Genomic DNA, 24,693 nt, shown 5'->3' with positions numbered 1-24,693 from the left:
GAGGCCATAAAGCATGCATGCGAGGTGTGACAAATAAAATAGCGGGAACAAAGCAACGAAGCCGACGCTGCTGTCACACTCGACTACGGGGTGCGCTCAACAAGCGGCCGCTCGGGAGGGCGAGAACGACGCCCGTCATCTAGTGGAGAGGCGGCCAGCTGCGAGCGCTACGGAGTGCGCTCGTCGCGGCTGCTCGCCGCAGTCGTTCGGTCACCTCTCCTTCTTACACCGTGGCAAAAGCCAAAAGCACACTACATAAAAAATAAGACTAATTCAATACTCATAGTATAGACAAAATTACATAATCAGTTAACACAAGAACTAAAGAAACAGAGCTTTCAGCCAACGTGACATAAGACATTGCTCAAATGCATTGTTCTTTACAAGGATGGTTTACAACAAGCTTAAGGTCTGTCCAAATGCATGCGCATATGAGAGATCTAGTTCGAAATAAATACCCATACACGGAATCAGTCCACGTTCGATGTAACATCCAGGCAGAAGGTGCACAGTCTGTTTCTTGCATACAATTCTTTATGATCCCGTTTCCATGACATCACAGAATCGAGGAAGAAGCTTGCTGATATCATGCTGGTCCTAAAGAACAGTTTATTGCATCCCTATGTAAAGCCTACTCATATCGCAGTTTTACATTATATCAATGGGATGGAAAGGTGTGTAGCCAATATTCGTTCAGCGAAGTGGGAGTGCGGCAACAGACACAGGCACTTGTGCTGTGGGGTCCTTATTCTGTGTGTAGTGTTGCTGCACTTCCAGTTTCCTGAACTAATATAATTATAAGATTTCAACCATAACATAAACAAGCATGCTGTTTTGAGACACTCTTAGAGATTGCAGGTTAACGTCATTTTCCTAAAATAATAGAACACATTCTGTCACATCTGACAGTCTGCTCTGAATAACTACAAAAATGTCCAAAAAGATTATTAGTGGGTTATGTTTTTATTCACTGTTATTCAGGGACACTTTATACATTTATTACATTCCGTATAGACCATAAGTTAATGATCTGCAAAACACCATTTAATATAACCTATTTTTCAATATGTTGAGGCTGTTTTGAATATAAAGCTTATCAGTAGTAGCAAACCCTTTTGGTGTGCTCACTGGCATTATATCTTTATTAGGCATTGTTCCTCGAAAGAATTAAGCACCTAAATGCAATGACCTAATGCCATTCTATTTATGTTTCCTTCCTGGTACTTGCCATAGATGTTAAAACAAATTCAGCTCTTTGGCCGTAGATAGCTCTCAATATCAACAAAGCTGCTGAAGCAGAGCTTTTCCAGCATTCTGTGAAGCTCACTTACCATAGTGCGCAAGGATGCCCCAAACCTAACCTCAGCCTCCATGCCGAGCTGAAAAGACAGTAGGCACGGAACTCAAACGTGACATTCATTCATAGCTTTTTATAAAATTAATGTGTTAAGAAACACTTAGTATATACCTCTTTGAGTTAAGGTACTAGTTTGTTTTTGGACAATTCAAAATTTCGTAAACTTTTTTGGTAAAGCTTGTATGCTTCGTAATAGAAGCTCTATTGTTTAACAATCTATATTTTCCAAAATATGGTTACTTTCAATCTACCTTTTTTCTTTCCTGCTTACAGTTTAACACAACAAATCAGTGGAATTTAGCATTTCCTTGCGATGTTTCTCGCCTGTTGCTTTTCATGCACACTGCTAGCTAATGTACTATGTACTAAGCGTGTATACTAAGGAGCCAGAAAGGTGTGACCGCTGCTTTTCTTCATTAGTGCAATAAAAATTTAATGGAAGAACATTTCATTCAGCGGCAGCGTAAGAAAATGGGCAAGCATTAATAACTTGCATACATGCATGTTATATTTTCTTATGTACATATGCTTACTACAGGTGCATTTAAAAAGTGCACTAGGAGCTCGCCAACTGTACCTTGCTGCCGTATTTGAATAGTTGCGTGCAGCAACATTTTCGTTCTCAAAAGATCCATTAGATCTGGGTCTATGACAGCTTCTGAAATAATACGTGAGAAATAATACGTGAGAGCTATGCCACAAATACCTGTGAACTAAGTCTCAAAAATAATCCAAACTATGGCATCCAAGATGCATGCCATTAATGCATATCCAGAAATAAGGGTAGGCATGCAGTGCTGATTTAGTGTGAAACGAAAGAGCTTTTCTCAAAGCAAACCGAAATCATCGGCGAGACTGAACAAAAAGAAGCCCTCACTCTTAGCTCATGCTGTGCTTCAGTGCATGAGATATCGGTTAATTGTTCAGAAGTGTTTGACGAGAGTGCAATAGATTGTTTCACTTGCAATTTCCAGGTCTTTATTTTGTTGCTGACTGAACTTAATAACTCAATATGAAAAAGAATACATGATAGATACTAAGATAAAACAGTCGCTGTTTAGTGCCAACTATTTTGAAATGCCTTAAAACTTAATATTTTCCCATGGTTAGATGCCAGAATAGCACTTTTAAATATATTCAGTGCTCACTAGCAAAACCATTGAAGCTGTGGTGAATTCGCAGCAGCAGAACACCATGTTGGTTCCAGCCTCGTCAGTGAGCACCATATTGCACTTGACGAGGCTCGAAGGGCGCTTGTGGAAGGGGGGGAGGTGGTCTCCGAAGCGGTTCGGCCACCACCGGCAGGAGGGCCGCCAAACAAGGGACCCTTCAGGTCCACCGCGCTGTGATGCTTGTTGATGTGGGCAGCGTTGTTGGCTTTCTACGCTTGATGGCGCGTCACGGGGCCATCAGAAGTGGCAATGATGACCATGGCCTTGCGCTGCATCTGCAAAAAAGGGCAGGGCTGCTCATTGGCTGGATGGGTGCCGCTGCAGTTGATATAGCTAGGGCGCTCCACAGAGCATGGTGCTTTGGAATGTCTGCCGCTACACCGGAGACAGCGCTCGTAACGCCAGCTGGAACAAAAAAAGTTGAACTCACTTGTGATAGTCCTGATGGCCTCGATGTGGTCACAATGCAACCAGCTACATCCTCGACACTATGTCATCGTGTGCAGCAAGGGCTGCAGCACAAAGTCCACGCACCAATGAGTGAGCCGGAAGCACAGCAAGTACAGCACAGAATGCGGCGGCTACGGCCGCTGTCACCGCGTCCTTCGAGTTGGCAGACGAAGCTGGCAACTGCGAGGAAGGGGTGAAGCCATTGTTGCACTTGAAGAAGCTAATGGGGCACTTGTGAAAAGGTGAAAGGCGGTCTTCAAAGCGGTTCGGCCGCTATCAGCGGGAGGGTCGCCAAAGGAGCGACCGTTCACGATCACCACGCTGCCATCTTTGTTGATGTTGTTGATGTTGACGGTTTTCTCTGCTTGACCGCGCATCACGAGGCCACGGGAAGAGGTAATGATAACTGTGGCCTTGCGCTGTGTCTGCAAGGAAGAACAGCGCAGCTCATTGGCTGGATGGATGCCGCTGCACTTTATACAGCGAGGGCACTCCACAGGGCATGGTGCCTTGGGGTGGCTGCCGCTACATCATAGCAGTGCTCATCTCGCGAGCTTGAACAGCAAAAGAAGTTGAACTCACATGTGATAGTCCTGATGGCCTCGATGTGGTCGCAATGAAAGCAGCTACATCCTCGACACGATAGCATCGTGTGCAGCAAGGGTTGGAGCACGAAATCCAGGCACCGGTGAGTGAGCTGGAAGCACAGCAAGCACAGCACAGAATCTACGGCCGCCGTCACCGCCTACTTCGGGTCGGCAGACAAAGCTGGCAAACTGCAAGGAAGAGTGACGCCATTGTTGCACTTGACGAGGCTGGAGAGTCGCTTGTGGAAGGGTGGGAAGCGGTCTCCGAAGCTGTTCCGCTGCTGCCGGCGAGAGAGTGGTCAAAGGAGCCACCCGTTACGTCCGCCGCGCTGCCATGCTTGTTTGTGTTGGCAGCAGTCCCGGTTTTCTCTGCTTGACGACGTGTGACGGGGTCATCGGATGAGGTAATGACGACCGCGACCTTGCGCTGCATCTGCAAGGAAGAGCAGCGCGGCTCATTGGCTGGATGGGTGCCGCTGCAGTTTATACAGCGAGGAGGCTCCACAGGGCATGGTGCTTTGGGGTGGCTGCTGCTACATCGGAGCAGTGCTCGTCTCGCGAGCTGAAACAAAACAAAATAGTTGAACTCACATGTGAAAGTCCTGATCGCCTCGATGTGGTCGCAATGCAACCAGCTACATCCTTGACATGATGGCATCGTGTGCAGCAAGGGCTGCAGCACAAAGTCGACACACCGGTGAGTGAGCCGTAATCACAGCAAGCACAGCACAAAATGTACGGCCACCGTCACCGCATCTGTAAGTGTGGTAGACGAAACTGGCAAGCTGCAAGGAAGGGGTGAAGGGGTTGTTGCACTTGACGAGGCTGGAGGGAATTTATAGAAGGGGGGGGGGGGCGGCGGTCTCTGAAGCGGTTCGGCCACCACTGACGACATGGTCGCAAGAGGAGCGATCCTTCACGTCTGCCGTGGTGCCAAAATGATGTTGACAGTGGTCCCGGCTTCCTCTGCTTGACGGTTGGTCACAGGGCCATCCGAAAAGGTAGTGATGACCGCGGCTTTGCGCTGGATCTGCAAGGGAGGGCAGTGCGGCTGATTGACTGGATGGGTGTCGCGGCAGTTAACATAGCAAGGGCGCTCCACTGGGCACGGTGCTTAGGTGTGGTGGCTGCTACACTGGAGACAGCGCTCTTCTCGTGAGCAGAAACAAAACAAAATAGTTGAACTCACATGTGAAAGTCCTGATGGCCTCGATGTGGTCGCAATGGAACCAGCTGCATCTTCTACACGATGACATTGTGTGCAGCAATGGCTGCAGCAGAATGTGTACTTACTGGTGAGTGAGTCGGCAGCACAGCACAGAATGCGGTGGCTAGGGCCGCTGTTACCGCGTCCTTCGGGTCGGCAGACGATACTGTTAAACTTCAAGGAAGGGGCGAAGCCATTGTTGCACTTGACGAGGCTGGAGGGGCGCTTGTGGAAGGGTGAAAGGCGGTCTTCGAAGCGGTTCGGCCGCCATCGATGAGAGGGTCTCCGAAGGCGCGACCCTTGCAGTCCGCCGCGCTGCCATGCTTGTTGATGTTGACAGTGGTCCCGGCTTTCTCCGCATGGCAGCGCATCACAGGGCCATTTGAAGAGGCAATGATGAGCGCGGCCTTGCGCTGCATCTGCAAGGAAGGGCAGAGTGGCTCATTGGCTAGATGGGTGCCGCTGCAGTTGACACAGCGAGGGCGCTTCACAGGTGTGGTGCTTTGGTGTGGCTGCCGCTACATCGGAGCAGCACTCGTCTTGCGAGCTGGAACAAAAAAGGAAGTTGAACTCACATGTGATAGTCCTGATGGCCTCGATGTGGTTGCAATGCAAGCAGCTACATCCTTGACACGATGGCATCGTGTGCAGCAAGGGCTGGAGCACAAAATCCACGCACCGGTGAGTGAGCCGGAACCACAGCAAGCACAGCACAGAATCTACGGCCGCCGTCACCGCCTACTTCGGGTCGGCAGACAAAGCTGGCAAACTGCAAGGAAGAGTGACGCCATTGTTGCACTTCACAAGGCTGGAGGGGATCTTGTGGAAGGGTGGGAGGCCGTCTCTGAAGCGGTTCGGCCGCCACCGTCGAGAGGTTCTCCAAAGGCGCGACCCTTGTCGTCCGCCGCGCTGCCATGCTTGTTGATGTTGACAGCTGTCCTGACTTTCTTCGCTGTTTCGGAATCCTAAGAGACCTGTCCCACCTTGGTGTGCGCGGAAGAATGTTTCATATAATCGAAAGTTACCTGTCAAACCGGACATTCCGTGTCTGTCTGGGCAGTGTGCTCTCCCAAACATTTGTCCAGGAAACAGGCGTGCCACAAGGTGGTGTGCTTAGTTGCACACTTTTTATTATTAAAATGAATTCTTTGCACTTGTCCATTCCCCGCAATATGTTCTATTGTACATATGTCGACGACATTCAGCTTGGCTTCAAGTCATGCAACTTGGCCATGTGCGAGCGGCAGGTTCAGCTGGGTTTAAATGAGGTCTCCGAATGGGCAGATGAAAACGAATTTCGACTTAACCCACAAAAAAGCACATGTGTCTTGTTCTCTCGAAAGAGAGGCATGCACTCGGAACCTGACACTCGACTGAACGGGCAACGTCTGTCCGTCAAAGCCGAGCATAAATTCCTAGGCTTAATCTTGGACAACAATTTGACCTTCGTACCGCACATCAAATATTTAAAAACAAAATGTATAAAAGCCATGAATGTTAAAAAAGTGTTGTCACGTACTACGTGGGGTAGTGACAGGAAATGCCTCGTGAACCTGTATAAAAGCCTAATTCGCACCCGCTTAGATTATGGGGCCATTGTTTATCAGTCTGCGACTCAAAGTGCCTTGAAGATGCTGGATCCCGTGCACCATTCGGGCATCCGCCTTTCTATGGGTGCTTTTCGCACCAGCCCCGTAGAAAGCCTTTACGTTGAGTCAAATGAGTGGTCGCTTCATCTGCAAAGAACCTACATGTCCTTTGTATATTTCCTTAAGGTGAAAGCAGACAAGAGGCACCCCTCATACTCTACTATTAATGACTTGTCGAGCTCCATTTTTTTTCAAAACAGGCCTTCAATGAGGCAGCCCTTCTCAGTTCGCCTGAAGGGTCTAGCTGAGGACACTGGAGGGTCAATCGAACACAGTTAATGGCTCCTGTAGCATACCCGCCACCGTGGCAGTGGCAGACTATAGATTGCGATGTGTCTTTCCTAGAAGTTACTAAACATGCGTCTATTGCCCATATTCGAACATATTTCTTGGAACTTCAACACAAATACACACGTCCTGAGTTTTTTACAGATGCCTCTAAGTCTAACTCCTCTGTGTCCTACGCTGCTCTTGGCCCTTCCTTTTCGGATGCTGGCCCTCTACATCCAGGCACAAGTATCTTCACAGCGGAAGCTTACGCGATACTTGTGGCAGTTAAACACATTAAACAATCACAAATACAAAAAGCAGTAATTTATACAGACTCCCTCAGTGTGGTAACGGCTCTGCACTGTCTTAAAAAACAAAAAAACCCTGTCCTCGTTTCACTTTACTCCATTTTATGCACACTCTACACACTCAACCGACATGTTGTTGTGTGCTGGGTGCCAGGGCACCGTGAGATTCAAGGCAACATGATGGCGGATCAGCTTGCTGCATCCGCCCACGAAAGCACCGCCATTACACCCACATCAATCCCGGCCCTTGATCTTAAGCCGTCTCTCAAACGAAAACTCAGGGACTACTGGCAGAGCAAGTGGGATACACACACACAAAACAAACTACACGTTATCAAGCCACACCTTGGCCATTGGCCACCAGTATCAAAATCACGTCACACAGAGGTAACATTAACGAGGCTCAGGATAGGACACACATACACGACACACTCATATCTTTTCTCCGGTGGCGATCCACCATTGTGTGACAGATGTGGTGAAGCACTAACAGTTCTTCACATTTTAATTCAGTGCAAACAATTGGACACTCTAAGAAAACAACACTTTCCTTCACCCTACCGACAACATATACCTTTACACCCTGCAATGTTCGTCGGTAGCGAACCGCTTTTTAGTCATAAATCATTGTTAGCGTTTTTAAAAGAAATTCATAGCTTTCATGTCATATACCCGGGCATACCGTAGCACGACCTCTCCAGAGAGGTTTTCGCTGCGGTGGCTACACAATAGACACTTGCCTCACGGCCCTTGGACGCAAGGTTATGAACGAGTGAGGCACTTGTGCTAATGTCATACATGTCCACCATCGTTTTTATTATCATTAACTTTTGCCATCTATTCGCACCACACACGCCTTTCATGGCATGGTCATGATTTTATTAATTGTATGTTTTTACCCGCTTTACTGCGAGGAATTTTATGGCCCTTATACAGCCGCTAATCACAATCATTGTCCACATTCCTGTCTCATGAACTGGCGCTCTGTGGCCATCAAATGGCCCTTGCGCCAAAAACACCATATATCATCATCATATATCATCATGGCTTTCTTCGCTTGGCGGCGCATCACAGGGCCATTCGAAGAGGCAATGATGACCACAGCCTTGCGCTGCATCTGCAAAGAAGGGCAGGGTGGCTCATTGGCTAGATGGGTGCCGGCGATCCCACGGTGCCGCAGCGCACGCTGCTTTGTCTCGGTGATGACTTGTAGACACGCGAACAGCAACCGGTTGGGCTGTAAGCCGATGCGAGGGGTAACTGATGCGATGGGTCATCCGCCGCGCTTCGTTCCGGAAGAGGCCCATTTACACGCAGGCCGAAAGTGCTGTGAGGGGGTCATGGAGTCATCACAATGATATTTTCATCCCTACTCCTTTGTCGCCCACGTGGAGGATGATTCCTTTGATCTTGGTTAAAAGGAACCAAAGTGCTCTGTAGTCTTAGGCGCTGCAGCACTTCGTGTGGAGCCGTACGGGCACCACAGTGTCTGTACGATCAGGGCTGATCCGGTCGTACACTTTGACTGAGTGCCATCAAAGCAATGCTACATGCTAGAGCACATGTAACGCTACGGCTCACATGCCTCCCCAAGCTTACCGCATAAAAGAAGTAAAGATAAAACTGCTGCGCAATCACTTCTTACCACGGTCCTAAACCACCTATCCAATACTTCGCAACAACTTTTTTACAGTGTTGCTGAAGTAAACAAAACAAATAGCGGATTGGGCTCAAGTAGTGTCTGTAAGACGGGTTAACAGCCCTAGCTAGACTGCCCGCCGAAAGGGTGCCCCCACTACGCGGGGGTCACCTCGCTTCCGGCAGGCAGCCACGTGCGCAAATGCTATCCTGAAAAGGAAGCGAGAAAAGCGTTGCTCGAAAAGATGCTTGAAACTGTGCTCAAAAAGATAAAGAAAACAAAGCAGCAACCTAAACCAGCCTACAGCGCCAGCGGACGTGTTACAGCTAATGAGGGAGCTGCTCTGCTCTCTTAATGCAGCAAACATGTGCAAAACACTATGCAACTGTAACGAGATATCTAGCAGACCTGAACAAACTTATCAAAGTGGCTCATTCTCCCCACCTGCTCGTCAAACGCTTACAATACATGCGACATCTGACATTAATGTAGACATATAAGAATACGAAAATTCATGCTGCAGGCGATTTCTTGAGGAGAACACAAGCGTTTCAGGAACATAATACACACTGTCCAACATGTGTTATAGTATAATTGGGTGCTTTCGCCCCTTCCAACGTAATAAAAGAACGCAAAAAAAGGCTGCCACGTAAAAGCAAACGATTACAACTCGCAGTTCACGCAAATACACTTGATATTTGTCCCACACTATTGCATAATGTCCAATAGTTTCATTACCATTTGCAAGTGTCATAAATTTATGAAAGTCAGTCACATGGCACATAACATTCAATCCCCCTCTTTCACTGATCGCTGCTGCACGGCTCTCGGGCTACTGCACTTCCTACCAGCATACGTTTTTCAGCCGGGAAAGTGCGTCGGCATTGGCATGTGCAGTACAATTTCTGTGTTGCACTAACACGTAATAGCGCTGCAAAGCCAATGCCCAAAGTATTGATTTGGCCCCTTGTGGCACAGCTTGAGATGCGCGAGTGTATTGTGGTCGGAGACAACAAAGATTTTGGCCACGAATTCCCACGTGTCAAACTTTTTGAGTTTCTAAATGACACCAAACGCTTCGTGCTTTATGGTAGCCGACTTCATCTGAGGAGGCGTGAAGTGATGATTGGCAAAAGCAATATCATCAGCTTTTGGGCCAAACAAGCTCCTGGAACAATAGCGGAAGCGTCCATAAAAAGCCTAAAATGGTTTGTGTATGTCTGGAGTGGTTAACTGGACAGTGCTGAACAGGGCACTATTGAGTTCTGTAAACACCACATTGGTCTCTTGCGTCCAAGGGATGCAGTATGGAACATGGTTTGTTGTCAACTGGGTTAGGGGCTTGGCAGTGCCAGCAAAATTAGGTACATAATCCCAGTAGTACCTGCACTGACTAAGGACACTCCTTAACTCTTTTTTAGTCTTTTTACCTGGAGCCCCTCAATGGCTGCAGGCTTGTTGGGGTCGGGACCGTGCGCTCCCGATCCCACAATATGTCTGAGGTAGTGGATAGAAACGCAGGCCATCTGACACTTAGCAATGTTTGCTATTAGTCCTACGGACGTTGGACTAGTCCTACGGACACTTTTCAATGTTTGCTACTAGTTCACGTAGAACACAGCGTGGAGGTACCGGATGTGCTCCTGTAGAGACCTAGGGAAAACCGCCATGTCATCGAACTACAAACAGGCATACGCATCATGGGGTTCCAACAGCTGGTTAATACTCCGCTGAAAGCTAGCTACCACGTTCTTGAGCTCAAGAGGCATTACCCTCTTAGCAAACTGGCCTAAGTGTGACACGAACGCGGTCATGTGTTGTGATCCCCCCGCTAGAGGCACTTGCCAGTGGCCTTGTCGGAGATCAATGAGGGTTAAATAAATAGCTTGACCTATATTCATGATCAATTTTTGCGGGAATTCTATTGTGAATGCATTTGGTTCGGTTATGGAGTTCAGACTCCTGTAATCAACACAGAGGCTCACCGTTCCGTCTTTCTTTGGGATGCATACGAGGGAGTGAGCAAATAAACTTTCACACCTGTATATTAACCCAAACTCGAGTAGTTTAGCGATTTGTTTTGTAACCTCGTCCTTTAATGCCACCGTCATACGATAAGGGTGCCTACGTTTTGGAGTGGCCCTTTGCACAAGCCCACTTGCACTATCCCCATTGTGTTCACCCACTTGGGCTATCCCCACTTATCTGCTAAACAAGGGCGCATGGCATTCAAACACCTCCGGCACTTACACTCATAGCAGGCCCTAAATAAGCCAAGCTATCCGCCAGTAGGATAGGTGCTCTGCTGTGCCAGGTGACCAGACGAGGCACGTATTCGACCTCCTCCAACTCGTGGTCGTCATGGAATATGATGCCAATGCCAGTGACATGACACGTGTACGGGTGAAGGTGGCTGGCATGCACTAGCATACGTTTTCCAGTCAGAGTATCTATGTAGTAGGTACTTTTCCATGATCGTGCATGGACTTACACCCATTTCGGCTGCATCTTACCGGAACGGTTGCTATCAGGAACCAGCACTTGCTCCCCAAGTTCGAACGCCTTTTTTTTGCACGAAGGTTGTATTGAGTCGCGTACGCCCTCTGCTGTTTAGTAGTACAGTTCAGCCCCGCTACAACGAAATTGAAGGGGCGCGAAAAAAATTTTGTTGAAGCGAAAATTTTGTCATAGTAAACTTGAGAAAATATAGCCGATCAGAACTAGCAAAATGAAGTAACATTTATTCTTAAATTCAATAAGTGGCCCCTGCTTTTTATTATATCCGACCTGTGTCATGGGGTGATTTTTACCCATGCATTGCGAGGCCACGGTGAAAAGCACGCTGACACAATGACTACGACCGCTTTCGTGAATGAACCAAATCGTTGCATTAACACGTTAACACCAGCAGCTGTCCGCCGTCAAAACGCCAAGATGCAGCAGGGTATCATGGAGCGGTGATTTTTGCCTTATTCTATGCCATTCTTATCACCCATCACTCGCGGCTAGATGATTTTGTTGATAATGTTGATGAACAGCCACTCTGATTAGTTACCAAACTGGCCAAGGGCAAACAAAATGATAAGCGTTGGAATAGGAAAAGGCATCGTTCCGCAGATGCACCCAGCAGCTGCGCGAAGGAAACCATGAGCCATGATTCTTTTAATAGCCTACTTAAACGAATATTGTAAAAAGTGTGCCGCTCATGATGAATTTCACTTTTAAGCCCTGAAGACAACTTGATTTCAGCACGCAGGCTATTATTGTTGCATTTTTTCTTTTGCTTTTTAAGGCGGTTAATTTTCCTTTTCAGGCGAATAATTCTAGTGACCCATGGATTGGACACATTGGCTTTTCTAAGCTTAAACGGGAAGAATAGCTGTATACAAGCATGCACAGTGTTCTTGAACTTTAACCACATTGCATTTGCATTATCAGGATTGTTTCTTGTGCTTTCATGAAGTTCATTGAAAGATAGTTCTAATCTATCTACAATCCTAGTATCATAGGCCAAAGAAAAAGAATCTGCTTCAGCTTCAAGTTTAAGCACTCTGCACGGTTGTTAGTTGAGTTGAAGTTTCCGCACGACCTCTTCGATCTCATTGTCAATTCTGCATGAATGGCATGCCAGTTTGTAGTGAAATAGTCTGCTACTCCCTTTGCTGCTGTTTGCTGCAGCAAAGCAAAAAGCTGATCATATTCGTTTTTATTTTTTCATAGATGATGCACTGCAATATATCCAGAGTTGTCTCTGGTTCACCTCTTGTAGTTCCCAGTTTCTGCATGCTCACTTCTCTACAGAATGCTTGCAGAACATGAAAAGCACATAAGTGGAGTGCCGAGGATAGAAAAAAGTTCCCTTATCACAGGTCGTTCCTTCACATCTTTGCCCGCCATGGTCACCCTCACAGAGTTCCACATGTGATTTCAATCTTTAAACGCTTAAAAAAATCAGCCAAGTGTGTTAGTATCTTCAGTTGAAAACAGCCCAACAGCCACAGTTTTAATCTCCTCATTACTGTTTTAAATGATCGCTAGAAAACATGACATTCTTGTCTCTGACAACTTGTATATAGCATCGGTGAAGATGACTTCAGGCCAGCACTGAAATTATTTCTTTATTACGTCATCCTGAAGGTGGACAGCCTGGAGGTCACTGTTTTTATTTGTAAGCAAACGGACTGTTGCGTTGTGCTTCTCTTGGAGCATGTGTACAACTTCAGGCAAATCGTTCCCCAGTTGCAAGAGTTTATCTTTGCCTGTAGTATTAGAAAAGTCCTTGTGAGGAACGACACTACCACTCGCATTCTACATTTGTTTTCCCATAACTACACTGACATTCATTAAAAACGCACAACACAATACACAATCACAACACCAGTTGCGTAGCACTTACGCACTCAGCTTCGCCGGACGGACTGCTTAGGCAGCGGTGGTGGTGGCGCCAGTGGCGCCATGGTCCCTAGCACCCGTGCGGCCGCAAAGTTGGCGTGGGTCGGCTTTCCTTAAAATTGACCTTTTTTGCGCACCGAACGTGCTTGGCGAATGATGGCGCGAGCGGCGAGTTCTATCAGTTGCACAACTTTGCTCTAAAGGTAGCATATTAACTCTAGGGCAACCGACAGACTCGTGAGCGCCAGAGTCTGCTTGAACACTGCAGAGATGGCTCTGGGCTTCAGGGGCCTGTTGGTTGTGAGGCTGCTCGATTCGGATGGGACCGAAGTCTGGTTGCCGTACTGCCTTAGATTCGAGTTTGAGAGCCTGATCCCAGTGACGGTCGTCGACCCCACAGTCTGCTTTTCCAAGTCGACGCATGTTGCAGAAGGCAGGCACGGTTAACAGCTGCGGGTACTTGCTGTCACGTGCACTACTGGGTGGCCGTTCGCACTCAGTGACTGGTAATACCGCCTCTGCTTGGCAGGTTTGAAGCCAGTGACTGTACAGAATATGGGTGATATTGAGACGACATCTTACTTATGCTGATGCAGTTTCATGCCCCGTCGTCACACCTTCCCCACAGCAGACTCCAATGACTTGCAATATACAGCCAACCTGAATGGGGTACAGTGGACGCCCTGCAGACCCACTGCTCCTCGGGCTCATGATGGAAAGGCTGTGCACCTTCTGGCACTGGCACCTCATATGGAGGGTCGGCCGTGGTCTCTGTGCACAGCAACTTCGTTATGTCTGAGCATATCACGCTGGCGATACCCATCCGGCTCAGCGGGCACGCCGTGGTCAGGCTTGAAGGGGCATGGCTTTAGTCAGCACCGGTGATCGTCTCGTCGACACTTTTATACATGTTTATTCAGCCACCCTCTCTTGACCTTGTGATGCTGGCTGTACTGACAGATCATCAGGTCGTCCTGCAGACTGTTGAAAGTCATCATTGTTGAGCTTGCGGGCTAGATGGGGGTCATTGCATCGCAGCCGCAATCTAGACTGTGGGCAATGGTGGCGATGGCCACATCCGCTGACTCAACTGAGCCCAGCGCTTTGCCTAATAAGGTCAAAAAATTAAACTACAGCCTTCCAATCAAATACAAACTTCGAATCAAATAAAAGGGTAGTCTGAGCCACGCATGGCTCGGACTGCCCTTCTAGTGCTTTAGTGTTATAGAGTCCTAAGAACATTGGGCTTAGATCTCGATGATTACATCTGGCCTAGCATCAGATACTTGGGTCCATTCGGCCCGGTTTGATGGGCCATTGGTTCTCGTTCTCTTCTGCCTGGCCAGCGCCTCCTCAAGCCGCTGGATCACCCATTTTTGGGATTGGCAGTCCACAGAGCGAATACATCACTTCATATGTCCGGGTAAGGTCTGCTTGGGGACGAGGTCGGTATCTTTGTCTTCGCTCCTTGCGCCTCTACCATTGACGTGTTCTTCACTGGCAGTTCCGCTGGACGCATCACTGCTCGGTTGCACTGCACCATCACACCGCACAATATGTCCGAGTGTTGCGAGTTCTTGTTCACAAACACTGCACATAGGGCTTGCGAACATCTCCGGGCAATTGTGACGCGCCAACGCAAGGGCTAACATGCACTTCACCCAAGCAACAATTTGTCCTCGACAAGAGGTTGGCGAGAGGTCTGTGACTGACTGCGAAGTGGTTGGCTCGACCTTGGAAACTGGTGTAGCGCCGGCTTGTGGATTGACATTGGCCTCACGCCGGCCGACGTTAGAACACAACGCAGGCGTGATCACGTTGGCCGACGAGCCCGCGTGCGTGCCGCACGCGGCTTGACCATGGTGCGATCTTACATAAGCGTCGATTTACCTACTGCTGTAGGTTGGCTGACAATGTTCCTTACTGTGCTTTTCTTTCTTGTATTGAGCCGTCTGTGCGCCGCAGACATGACGGACGCCGGAATGTTCGGACTTTTTGCAGCCAATTGTTTCCGGGACTGCTGGCAATGTATCTGCGGATCGTTTTACGATGAACGCCGTGGTGTATGCGCGGATTGTGTTACGATGAACAAAGTGGTGCACAACGTAAATGCGGGAAGCGGATTGGGGGGCTAGTTGGTAAGACATTTAGGAAAAACAAACTGCGCTAAAATGAGACACGACAACGAAGTAGATCTGGGATCGTCCTGTCCACTTAATTCTCATGTCTCGTTTTTAGCGCAGTTTAATTTTCCTCAAAGTAAATCCGGGAGCGTGTGCATGCCCCTTTGGTGTGCTATTTATCTTGAGATCGTGTGTTTGCCATGACACAAGAAATCCTACGAGTTGATTTTACTTGCGTATAAGTGCAATCTTATTCAACTACGGTGAAAAAAAAAAACAAAGACGGGAGGCAATTCGTGAATATTTTTTTCATTCACCACAACTCGGCTCGGTGCCATTGCAATTAATCTTGATGCTATATGAATGTAAAAAAAGAAATATGTTTCGGTAATAGCGTCATTATAAACTTCTAAGGTGCTTCTGGTAAGTGTACCTCATTTTGCTGTAGGCAGGAAACACTCATCTCTCAGCTGTTCAGATGACCTATTTTAATGTTAATCGGTGCTAGAACTTGAGCATGTTATAGAACAGCTTACATGTATTTGTGCAATGCATCCATCACAGGGAATGAGGCATCCATAACCAAGTATTAACATCAATAGATTGCTCATCAGGACAATAGTGTCAAAAGGAAAAAAAAGAGGGTAGAAGTACATCTAAGGGCTTGCTCTTTGTTAGACACAATTTAATGATATCGAACAGGCAATCATGTCAAACGAAAGAAGTACATTTAAGGTCTAATTTTTTTTGTTGGATACAATGATATCTAATGGACAATCATGTCAAATGGCATGATGGTCTGTTAGATCTCATTAATATTGTGTCTTACAATAAAAAAACCCTTAAATGTACTTATTTCCTTCATTCATAGCGAGGGTCTCGTTCGTACAGATTTAGTGCCTTCAGGTAGTATACAGAAATTATTGGTCAGCTGCCAACTCATAATAAGCTCACAGACTACCCCATGCCAAACAGACACAAAAAAAAGTGTTCCACACTCACCGTCATGGCTACTGATTCGCTCCCACATTTAATTTACCTGTACCCCATTAAGTGTTCGGGGAGACGGCCATTGTGGTAGCTCAATTAGTAGAGTATCGGACATGTTATTCGAAGGTTCCAAATTTAGTCCCGATCCATGGCAAGTTATCTTTTAGTCCAATTCTCTTTCTTCACATTTATATTTTGAAACCAATACAGGGCATATTGTGAAATGAAGGACATTTAACAAGCTTAGAAACGAGGGTAGAAAAAGAAAAAGCCCGAGTGCCTGGGGAACAATTGGCAGATGGCGATTCACGAAATGGTGTGTCTGGAGAATGCACCCATATTTTGTAAAGTCCTGCAATGTCGATTGTGATACACGGTGGTGGGAACATGTTTGCTGTAGGAAATATCTGAATATGCACCTCTCTTATAACTGTCCCCTCTCCAAACCTTTGGGATTCACACAGATGAATGATGCACATACCACGTGGACTCACAGTGCCGAAAAAATGACTGGTATTTCATCACATGCTCTTTTTAATCAATGCAATGTGCAAGGTTCACTAATGATAATATAATAATGCACAATCCCATGCCCTCTTCAAAAAGCCTTGGTTTTTTTTTTACACTCATCTAACAGAAAAGTACATTGTTTATTCAGATGTAATTACTACTTACCCAACAAAACATATTTCTTAACTAGAAACCAATGACAGCACATACATTTCTCAACCCGAAACCAACACCACATGGAGCCTCTTTGACATGTAAACTTTCTGCTATTTTCCCCCATATTAGATTTCCTATTCAACTGCATACTGTTTCTAGTTTTTCATCGGGTTAGCTTATTACACCACTAAGTAGATTGCTAGTACAATATTGTTGATAAAGTCTCAATACTTCATTAAAGATGTGCTGTTTAACGTATAACAGCTTCTTGGTGCAGGCCAAAAGGTCATTGAAATTGCTTCAGTAAGCGTTTACATCGGTTATTACAAAATAACCTGTTTTTTGAAGTAGGTAATAAGTTATATGGATGTTACAGTAATTTTTTTTTGGAAAAATATTTACTAATTTTGAACAAAATGAACCAGGATGATTAACGGGTCAAATAAGCTCTTCATTGAATAAATTATGATACAATTGGCAATACTTGGCACTAACCAGTATACTTAAAAGACATATGTATGTGGTGGGTGGAGGAGGTCGAAATATGCATTACTCTCATCATGCTTATTAAAAGGCATTTGTATCTTACACAGATAACAAGGTGCTCTATAAGTCTCATGGGATGATGAATAATCAGTACGCATTAAGAATGCTTCCAGATTTTATGTATTTATGTTACCTGTAATGAACTGGACAAAATTATTTCAGGAGAGACAAGTCGGCATTAGCGCTACAATAACAGAGCTGAGCTAGTTTGTGTTCCTGTTAAGAGACACGGCATGCAAACATGGACACCAGAAAGAAATAAAGGTGCCACAAATGCCAATTAACTGAAAAAATGCACAGCAGCACAAAAGAAAGCAGACATGCGAACTTGCCTGCGCATATTTCAAGTGTCGGTGCTTGCACATTTTAACTTTGTGCTTGTGATAACTATAAATCAGTGGTAAAGATTCTAACCTACACATTTTCAGTTCAGTTTAAGCACTCAGTCATATCTCAATTGCTTCATTGCTAAAATGCTGCTCAAGTCTTTTTTTCCTAAGAACTATGGAATGTGAAAACATTTCTTATGAAACATTTCTAGATGAACTGCAAGTAATCCATGACTTGCTATCTTTCTTTGGAGCTCTTACCAGGTAAAATGTTAAGCATTAGGCTAAGTGCATTTTAGTAAAGAAACAAAGCTTTCATACGTCTCATTTATACTGCTAGATTCACATGAATTCATAAATTTACTAAAGAAATTGTGTTTATTAGTTGCCCTGTCTTATTAGATATTGTCCATAGTTGTCCTACGTCTCAGAAGACAAAACTTACTTTTCAACGACTCTGTCGGGTAGTGTATCTTCACGTGCATACTCGCATACTTTGTCAATTCGTAAACCCCATGCTCTTATTACTCCTGTGGATGCTAATTACTGCTGTTGTTTATGAGTGGGACCAAATCATCTAGTAGTATCCTTGTTGTGAATAATGGTGTGTGTTGGGTACAGCAGTATAAACGAGTCCCAAAACAACCTAGATTTTGAACAAGTTTATTTGCTGTAAGTAGATGAAAAGTACATTTAATCAATTACTATAAGAACTGTTAAGTGTGACATCATTATTTATTGCAATAGGGGAAACAATGTCAAAAGACACTTGGGGGGAGGGGAACGGGGGGGGGGGGCTTGGTATTAGATTATGGTATGTTCTGCAATCTAATGTTAAATGGAATTTCCAGTGGAGTCTCCTGGCTCTCTTCTGAAAATGAAAATAGGAGAAAGGCAAAGGCAATTAAAGAAAAACAGCAGACTGCAGGGTCTTTAAGCTTTCACAACATCAAAAACTTTGCAAGATATTCCTCTTTGATTATCTTTACACTAAAGCAAATTTCTTTTTTCATGTCATTGCTGGCAGTAACTTTCACACTTACCGAGCCAAAGGGAACATGTTTCCTTCTGAACTATCTTTATTAACAAGTGAACCCCTCCACGCAAAGTGGCACACATCATAGCTTGAGGTTTCAAAACCTTCGTGAGGCAAGGCTTACAGCAGGCGTTATACTAGTGTTAATAATCAATACCAGACTATTCATCACTTCATCAAACTTCGAACTTTAAATGCAGACTGCAAAATTATACCTTATTTTTTAAATACGTGCTAACTTTGACTGTGCAACATTTTCATAGTTAACTAGTACACTAAAGTCACACACGGCATAGGACCCTTCAGGTTAGTTCAACAGAAAGGAGCAGGTTCGAACCAACTGTGTAATGAGCTTAGAGATAACAGCAGGCAGTGAGCTATGGCAACATCAACCATATATAAGCCCTTGAGAGGTCTCTTTCTGTCTGTAATTTTTGTTGAACTGACAAAATTTTAAAATGTGGTTGAAAAAACCATCATAAAAAAGAATTCCTCGCACAAGAACAAGTGGGCTAAAGATATCAGGTTTGTGTGGAGGACGTAGCACAATTGCAGCATAAGCTGGAGGAGTGGTCTTCCATAGAGCCTTCAGGAAACTCTCATGGGGTGCCCACTGCAGGTACACTAGCTAGGTATTCACTACACCCAATTGCCATCATTTTGAATAATGACAAAGCACCCAGTGTGCATCTGTAAGGTGTCTACGTAGCTTGAACGCTTCGTATATGCCGTGGCCTATGATGATGAGGATGGCAAATCATGGGTCGGCCCTTCGTAACGAGTGGGAAGCTTTCGATTATCACCTCATTAGGCAGTTCGCATGAGGTGATGTCTTGTACAAATCTGCTCTTCTTCCAAGCAATTAATGTGATTCGTCACCTAACATGATGCCTGCAAGGGGTGTTTTTGTGAGAATATTCAAGCACTTTCACGACATTATGGCAGGATGAGTGATCACCATCTGGATTCCGGCTTGGATTTGTCGCTTACTGAGCTTCCTTTCTTAGTAAGGATGACAGCTGCAGACAATATTGCCACTAAAACTGGCTATTGTGAGCTCGTAACTTATACTGCAAAAAGTTTTCTTTTGTACAGAAATCATATGGTCCCACCAATAAAAAACAGCTGTGTGATACGATTGTACGCTTATCATGAAAGAAATCGCATACTTCGGCAGTGACTACAGCACAGTTTTTAGCTTAAGCACATAATCTTAGGTCAAATTAGTCATTTGCTGAAACCAAGCGGCTGCATTTCTGATGGAGGCGGAAATGTTGTAGGCCGTGTGTGCTCAGATTTGGGTGCAAGTTAAAGAACCCTAGGTGGCCGAAATTTCCGGAGCCCTCCACTATGGCGTCTCTCATAATCATATGGTGGTTTTGGGACGTTAAACCCCACATATCAATCAATCATTTGCTAAAACAAGTTAGGTATTGGGGGCATTCATAAATTGTGTATTTTTGAGCAACAATGAGCTTCACATTGTACGTTGTGACCTTCATGCACGAGTTTAAATTTACAACTTCCTCACGACCAAGACAGAGCACTAGGTTTTAAGAGGCTCGCTGGATGACGAGGAGAATTGGATAAGACTTGACATAATTAGAGCTGGCTGCTGTCTCTGCAATCATGCACAATACATGCCTTCAACAGTTCTTCTATAGCCCACGATGAGCATATGGTAATTTCAGTTCATCTCAGCTGGATACCCTCTTCGATTGGGGTGTACTCTTTAAATTATTAAGTCTACATTATAAATTAAAATATAAATTATAAAGTTATGAAGTCCTAACTTTTTTAAAACCGTGAGTGTGGAGCATCACTTGGATCTTCCTTTGAGTCTCCCACTATCTTACTGATTAATTTTGTAACTCGTTCTTGAACCGTATTCACTACTGTGACACACTTTTCACCCTTTGCTTTACAGTCTTTAACGCAAGTGTATTCTGGATGAGAGACAGGTGTGCTTGGACACTCTGCGTTCCAAATTGAAATTCAGATTTTATGTAAAGACTTAATTTCTGGGGCAGTATCTAAGAACTTCCACGAAAAATGGCTATTAGGCATTGGGTTTATTTCCCCTCATAATTAACAATAAGACAATTATGTAATACACCAGGCAAGGCTCGGCAAAACCCCCAAGGCATGCATAGCTTGTGTTAAAACACTTTCCATAATATTTTGCATCAACCTATGCACAGAAGAGCACAGAATTTAGTATGGTGTGCCTGGCAGTGCATCTGATGGTGCTGGAGCAGTGTAGAAATTTTGGCTAGTTGGTGTGGGTTCATTTTGGTCAAGCTGTATGTTGGGGCAGGACACTAAAAAGAAGTGATAAAAACAAGTGCAGAATTACAAGTTTTTTACGAGACACTATTTTGTTAGCCGAGGAGTGATGACATTAACTTCAGAGAGAAGTATGCATATGTAATTAGAACATGTTGCATGTGTCAAGTAATTATAGAAAATTTTAGATTTCTATTGCTTCTGACTTTTATCAGATTTATGCAGGTCACTGAAGTTGTACTTATCATACTATATGGGCCGCATATATAAACAATTCCAGCCACTGCAGTGGCCAGAAGATTTTTCTGCTGTTGTACAGTGAAATACTACCCTTGTATATTGGTCCTGCTTCTTTGGCATGAGTGCAGGTTAAAAAAAAACTGCCTAAATAAAATGCAAAGCCTAGCATTTCATTCTAGCAAATATTATGTTGCATATTATTGGAATTTACACTATACCAATGCTTCATTAAGTGCAAAAGAACCAAAAGCTTAATGAGTCTGTCAATATAGTGCAACAGCACACACTCCTTCATATAACTCATATTCCTAGGTTGCATTGAAAGCACAGACGTCATCACATGGCTAGTTCTTTCTAATAGCAAACGTAATATGCGTGAAAAATTTATGCCTCTGGAAGCGTGAGGGAAAGTTGTACTGTTTAGCAAATTAAACGTGTATCGCAAGAAAATGCCAAGAAGCCTGATGCCAAGACTATACAGAAATCTAGGGCTGTCAGCAAGAAACCGAGAAGCTGTGGGTTAACGTCACTTTTTGTGGCATCGTATACAAGGGTGCATGCATATATTTATTTTGTTAAACATGTTATACTACTCACACTTAGAGAGCGAAAATGTGTTTCTAAATGTGTGACTGTAAAGTGCTAAAAAAGGCTGATTTGCTGCTCAATACTGAGGTTTTAGCTGCTTGAGATTGTGCGCCAAATTGCCTAGGACCGATTGCTTCACTAAGTGCACAATAAACCCCACCATTTGAAATGTCCTTATGCTGGGCATGTGTCGGTTCATAATTTCATTTTTTAAAAACAAGCAATAAATGTGAATTATATTGTACTGCAGATCCTGTCTAACCTTTTTGAAATTTTTACCACAAGCGCACCGAAATTCAGAGTTACGATGGTTGACGTAAATAATGGAAGTAGATAAGAAACAGAGTTAGGAGCAGATCAGAAACAATGCTTTTCACCAGTACAGAAGTAGCAAATCTGGGTCTTTTGTCCTATGAAGGTTTGCGAATATTAGCACAAAAGATGTTCATCTGCAGCAGTGCTCGTATTGAAAAAATCCGCATGTCGAGCTGGTTCAATGCCAGACTAGTTTGTTTCTATTGAGTGCACTTTGTTGCTCATATTAATTGGTTTTTGGCCTTTCGTACACTTTTCATGCATATTCGATATACAGTATTTTTTTCTGTTTGCTTTGACTAGCTGTGATTTTTTCAGTCTTGACATACGCAAGGACATTAAGATGCTGTATGTGTCAATGTTTGACATGCAATCTCACACTGCTTGCTGTGATATATCTGCTCATATATTTTTACCTTGTTTATGATCAACCTTCTACATAATTGTATTCTTTGCTTACTTGTGATTAAATAGATGTGTAATTGAACAATTACTTTGCCGTGTGCAGTGCCGAGTGCTGTCACATGCAGCACTAAGGTTCCGTATACAGCAATTTCTCAGATGTATTTCCGTGCTGTTTCATTTATTTTTACATTGTTTTAAATTCACTCCTGCTTAAGACCGGCAGTGTGTATGAAATAACTAAAAAAACAAATCAATCAATAAATAAATAAGATGTTCAGGCTCAACTCATGCTCACCAAGTGGTATCGTAAGCCTAGCGCTGCCTCTAATGCAACACTAATGTTCATGAACAATTTCTAGGGGCAGTTCATGCTTGCTGAATAACATGATATCATTAAAAAAAAGTACTAGAAGAAAGATTAAAACTAAGCTGTGGACGAACTGTAAATAAAGCTATGTTGGGTGAACTGTGCATTCGCATGAACTGGACGAGGGAAAAGACTATTTCAGCAAAAGGTATTGATTGACTAATACGTGGGGTTTAACATCCGAAAACCATCATATGATAATGAGAGACCCCATAGTGGAGAGCTCCAGAAATTTTGACCACGTGGGGTTCTTTAACCTGCACCCAAATCTGGGCACACGTGCCTATAGCATTTTCGCCTCCATCGACAATGCAGCCGCCGCAGCCAGCATTCGATCTCGCAACCTGCGGGTCAGCAGCTGAGTGTTTTAGCCACCAGAACTATCACTATGAGGCTTGAGCACAGGGTAGGAGCGCATATCTATCTGTTAATAGGGTTCTGGCGCAATTTCATGAAATCTGTGCAAGTTATTGGAACACACAATTAGCTGCAAAATTCAACACTGGTTCACATATTGTGGTGTTTTATTCCTACTTCCAGTCAAAGATCATCTGAGTTTGGCTGCTTGGTATGTTAAAGTGAGAACAGAAGTGTCATTTTAATGTGATCATGGCATTATGTATCTCTTAGATAACATGCATTGTGAAATACTGTTCTTTCACATAGTCATTTTTTTTCAATAACTATGTCTGCCCCGCCGCGGTGGTCTAGTGGCTAAGGTACTCGGCTGCTGACCCGCAGGGCGCGGGTTCGAATCCCGGCTGCGGCGGCTGCATTTCCGATGGAGGTGGAAATGTTGTAGGCCCGTGTGCTCAGATTTGGGTGCACGTTAAAGAACCCCAGGTGGTCTAAATTTCCGGAGCCCTCCACTACGCCGTCTCTCATAATCATATATTGGTTTTGGGACGTTAAACCCCACATATCATCAATTGCAAAAAAAAAAAACCCCTTATGTAACACCCCCCTGTGGGGTCTTTAAGGAAATAAAGTGAAGTGAAGTGAAGTGCAATATTCCCAATAACTGTGTGTGCAGATACTATGTGTGTGTGTGTACTGTAGAACTATGCTTCTGAATGCAGTAGCCATGTTTTTTGTTTTACAATACAATTTTTTTAAATAGTTGGGTTGCATGGACAACATCGTACACTACTACTTCGGCTGCATGTTTTATTCAACATGACAGAGATATGCATTAAGTGACATGTACGGTTCCTCCCCTCCCCCATGCTTCTTTTTCAGTTTTTTCAAAACAGCCCAAAAATTTTTGAACGTTTGTTTACCCATCAGTCTGGGAGGGTCAACTGTGCTATCTACTTTTTAATGTGGCAAGACCCACGCTAGGCGCATTTCGGTGTCCTTCTTAAATGCGGAGTTGCATCTGGAGAACGCCTAGGCTCCAACTGCTTACTTTATTACATAAGTTTCATGAGCACTGTGGGCGTTAACAGCGCGCAAGCTGGCAGTTTGTCATGTGATGTAAAAGGAAATAAGATGGCAAAGTACCCTAGAGTGAACGCGCGGCGTGGCGAGAAACAGCACACCGTCACAAAACAACTAACATTGAAACAAGTTCGTCTTGTCTAGGTTTGCGCGCGGAGCACAGAAGACCGCAGCGTAAATTCCACATGTGATACAACCCACTTATCTTAAGACAGCTGACATCCGGAGTAGTTCAAGTGGCACGTCTTCTTCACTGGCCGGCAGCCCGAACGAACGCGTAGTAAATAAAAAAATCCAAGCGCACCAGCTGCGTAAGAACACAAATCGTTTC

The sequence above is a fragment of the Rhipicephalus microplus genome, unplaced genomic scaffold (assembly GCF_043290135.1).
Source record: "Rhipicephalus microplus isolate Deutch F79 unplaced genomic scaffold, USDA_Rmic scaffold_21, whole genome shotgun sequence".
Taxonomy (NCBI): Eukaryota; Metazoa; Arthropoda; class Arachnida; order Ixodida; family Ixodidae; genus Rhipicephalus; species Rhipicephalus microplus.
The sequence above is the reverse complement of the archived record's forward strand: the minus strand, read 5'-3'. Positions refer to the sequence as shown.